Below are 3,178 nucleotides of genomic sequence, written 5' to 3' on the forward strand. Positions count from 1 at the left end.
TAAAAACAACACATGTTTGAACATTAAAAACCCAAATGTTAGAAGCACAACTCAACTCAATATGCCAAACAAAGCCAAGGGGGCATACATGTTAACAACCCAAATGCTAAGAAACAAACAAGCCAGACGACTAATATTGATATTCCGGATACAAAACACAAACTATAGTTCCACAGTGAATGTTCACTATAAGAGACCATAACAGAACTACAATACTCACACAAGAACAAGAACAGTGTGTTCGGTAGGTAGAATTGTACAAGTTAGTAACACGACTCTTCTCCGCACAGGCTTCCCTTTTTCTCTACTGCTTGAAAATGAGAGCAAATAACAGAGTGTCCAGTACAAGTGTAGCAAACTTCATAACTGCTTCACAGGAAAGCATGTGATATTAGCAAGTTAACAATGGAATAGAATCATAAACAAGTCATGCCTAAATAGAAAGTAGTCATTACCTTGTGAACAGGTTGGGACAATGGACCTTCTTGAAAGAGATATGGAACCATGAAATCAAGTCTCAAGGAGTGGGACTGAACTTGAAAAGAGACTCTTAAGGGCAATGGATAAGTGCAACATAGAAGGATTTCAAAGCTGTGAACAGGGGCATAGGGCAGCCATTTCCTTCACCATTTTGCCCTCTTAAAAAACTAGGGAAATGGTGAAGGAGGGCACAAATCCCTAGAAGACCGGAAGATGCAAAAAAAAGGACATAAAACGAGGCTGGAAATGAGAGATTGGGATATAATCAGGTTAGAGGCTTTCTAGGTATGCATAGAAATAACTAACACTAACAAAAGAAATTAGAACTGTACAGTTCAAGAAAACATGAAACAACGAGAGACTTCAAGGATGCCAAAGGTAGCAAATCTATTTACACCATGAAAAACAAGGAAATATGCACATCTTGTATCGGTGGAATGGAGATTGTTGGTCAAAGGGGTTGAAGTTGTGTTAAAAAATAAGTTCCCACAAACAAACTTCTGAGGAGTCAAATTAGGGTTCTACAGGTATATATACAAGTTATTTGGAATTAAATAGGTACATTAAACTAGATAAGAAGCAAAAGGTGTATGCACTTTAAAAATAAAGTTGAATGCTTTCAACAGTATCGGGTTTCTTTGAATCTTGAAGGTGATTAAGACCGCATTCCAAATCTGAAGGAACAGAATAAATGGTACCATCTCTGGAGCCATTCACAAGTTCCCTTAGCTACCTATATATTTGTCAACATCACTTCAACAAACTAATCTTCATTAAGGGAAGATCCATGATCAAAAGCCCCCATCTTCTGATAAATATGAAATGATTCACTTATATCATTCACTGCTATTGTACCTCTATATAGAAAGTTCCGCCACCAGCACTGCATGTTCTTCTACCACCAACACATAACACCGTCCGATTTATTAAAGTCTGGCCTCTTTATTCACTCCAAAAACATCCTACATTAACCCAACTAGCAAAACTATATTTATTTATTTACAAAGGAGTCTCATACTCCAACTTTTTAGTCGTCAGTCGCGTCAAGATTAAGGATGCGACGCAAGTCCTGGGTCGCAAGGGCATGATCAGCACCGTGAAAGAGTTTCCTAGCAGAAACATTGTGTTCTCTTTTAGGGGACGGGGGAGCAGACCGTGCTAAAGGCTGCAAAACCACCTCAGAGACTGACAAAGAAGGAAAATCAAGCGAAGCCGTTCGTTTCGGAGGAGCAAAAAACTTAGGAATAGGCAATGAACTAGGTGGAGGAGAATTGGAATAAGCAGGTCCAGCCCAAAGCTCAGGGTACGAAAAATCATTACAAAACAAGGACCTCTCCCTCTCAGACTCACCCTTACTAGGAATCGGAATCGAGCTACTTTTCTTCAAGGCATTCACTTTAGAATTCTTATTCTCAACATTCTCTGAAAAATAATCAAACGAAGCTGGAAAAGGCGATTTTGAAAACGGGGAAGAGGGCGAAAACCCAAACCCCCTTTTACCATCAGGAGTAGTACAAGCCTTAATTGGGGTTGGGAGAATCCCAGCACCATTACCACCAGACTGAAAAGTTCTACAACTTAACTCTTTAAAATCCCTAAAAGTAGGTGACCCAAGATTACTATTATTCTTCTCATAACATTGGTTCCTATGATGAGCAACAACAACAATGGTCTCCATCAAGTTCAAATCACTTAAGTACACTACTAATTATTAATCTTTAGGGTCTCAAAGATATGAAATGACAGTAAAGTTTAGATCTTTATACTACCCACAAGATAATCTTTAACATATAAGTGTGTAAATATCAAGAATCACCAAATCAACCTTGAGTAACTTGAGCTTTTATCAGATCTGTAACAAACAAAAGCAGATCCATGGGTAAATAAACTAAATCACATTAAAAATAACAACTTGACTTATATTAAAGATAGGATATAACAAGAAAGTAGATGAAGGATGATTTACCTGGTGATATAATCAAAGATTTGAGTGAAGTAGTGATAGTGAGTTGAAGGGTGTGTTAATGTTGTAACGTCAATATAGATAGTAATGTGTTTTATAGTGGTTGTGTTGGCAGATCTACTACATAAGGCTGTTGAACTAAACGAGCGTTTTAAACAAGAATCTCCGGATCTGAAATGACCTGTTGTCTGCAGTTACATCTTTAGTATGGGAGACATCCATGATGTGTAATTACAGTTATACCCCTTTTTAATTAAAATATTCTGAATAAATACTACTCCTTCCGTCTTAATCATTTTTTTACGTTTGATTTGGGCATAAAAAATATGTATAAAGTAGTGAAAAAGAAAAAAAAAATTGAGTGAAGTGGTGGTACTGAAATGTTAAAAATTGGATGAGACATCTAAAAAAAACTGTAAAAAACTGATTGGGAAAGAGGAAGTAGTAATTTATTTTGGATCGGCTGCTAAAGTCCATAATAATTTCGCAAAAATTTGAATAATTAATAAATATCAAAGTTATAAATTCTGAATTTGTATCAGTAACAAAAAAAGATTTAGGGGGGTAATTTGTAAGGGTGTTTTTGTAATATAATCGGTGGACTGTTGTTTGACCGTTGAGGCACTTCACTTCACAGTTTCAAGTTCAACTTGCAGGGATGGGTAAATTAAGGGGTAAAATAGTAAATGTAGGATGTAGATATTATGGGATCCCAATACCCGGATATAGATAACG

At 36.6% G+C, this 3,178-nt stretch overlaps 1 long non-coding RNA gene across 1 annotated transcript; it reads right to left on the bottom strand.

The window, feature by feature from the left end:
* On the bottom strand, window positions 1-2,621 carry LOC141683284 (uncharacterized). Its single transcript, XR_012560217.1, has 3 exons — window positions 2,447-2,621; window positions 456-2,332; window positions 1-366 (listed from the first exon to the last, which is right to left on the bottom strand). It is a non-coding gene; the product is annotated as an uncharacterized LOC141683284 (long non-coding RNA).
* Window positions 2,622-3,178: the final 557 nt, after the last annotated feature.

Source organism: Apium graveolens, chromosome 9 (genome assembly GCF_009905375.1).
Source record: "Apium graveolens cultivar Ventura chromosome 9, ASM990537v1, whole genome shotgun sequence".
NCBI lineage: Eukaryota > Viridiplantae > Streptophyta > Magnoliopsida > Apiales > Apiaceae > Apium > Apium graveolens.